Source organism: Pristiophorus japonicus, unplaced genomic scaffold (assembly GCF_044704955.1).
Source record: "Pristiophorus japonicus isolate sPriJap1 unplaced genomic scaffold, sPriJap1.hap1 HAP1_SCAFFOLD_168, whole genome shotgun sequence".
Taxonomy (NCBI): Eukaryota; Metazoa; Chordata; class Chondrichthyes; family Pristiophoridae; genus Pristiophorus; species Pristiophorus japonicus.
The window spans coordinates 1,336,509-1,337,551 of NW_027251362.1; positions in this window are offsets into that span (position 1 = coordinate 1,336,509).

Below are 1,043 nucleotides of genomic sequence, written 5' to 3' on the forward strand. Positions count from 1 at the left end.
TTCCACACATCATTCCAAACATCATTCCATACATCATTCCATACCTCATTCCACACATTATTCCACACATCATTCCACACATCATTCCACACCTCATTCCTCACGTCATTCCACACCTCATTCTACACAGCTTTCTACACATCATTCCAAACCTCATTCCACATATCATTCCACACATCATTCCAAACATCAATCCACACATCATTCCACACATCATTCCACACACGATACCACACAACATTCCAAACCTCATTCCACACATTATTCCAATCCTCATTCCACACATCATTCCACACCTCATTCCACACATCATTCCAAACCTCATTCCACACATCATCCCAAACCTCATTCCACAACACATTCCATCCGTCATTCTACATATCATTCCACACATCATTCCAAACATCATTCCGCACATCATTCCAAACCTCATTCCACACATTATTCCACACGTCATTCCACACATCATTCCATACATCATTCCACACATTATTCCACGCATCATTCCACAAGTCATTCCACCCGTCATTCTACACATCATTCCACACATCATTTCAAACATCATTCCACACATCATTCCAAACCTGATTCCACACATCATTACACACCTCATTCCATACATCTTTCAACACATCTTTCCACACATCCTTCCACACATCAATCCACATATCATTCCACTCATCATTGCACACATCATTCCAAACTTCATTCCATACATCATTCCAAACATCATTCCACACCTCATTTCAAACCAAATTCCACACATCATTTCACACATCATTCCACACATCAGTGCACACTTCATTCTGCACATCATACCACACATCATTCCACACATCATTCCTCACCTCATTTCACACCTAACTCCACACCTCAATTCAACCCACATTCCACAACTCATTTCACACGAAATTGCACACATCATTCCACACATCATTCTAAACTTCATTCCATACATCATTCCAAACATCATTCCACACCTCATTCCACACATCGTTCCACAAATCATTCCACACATCATTCCACCCATCATTCCAAACTTC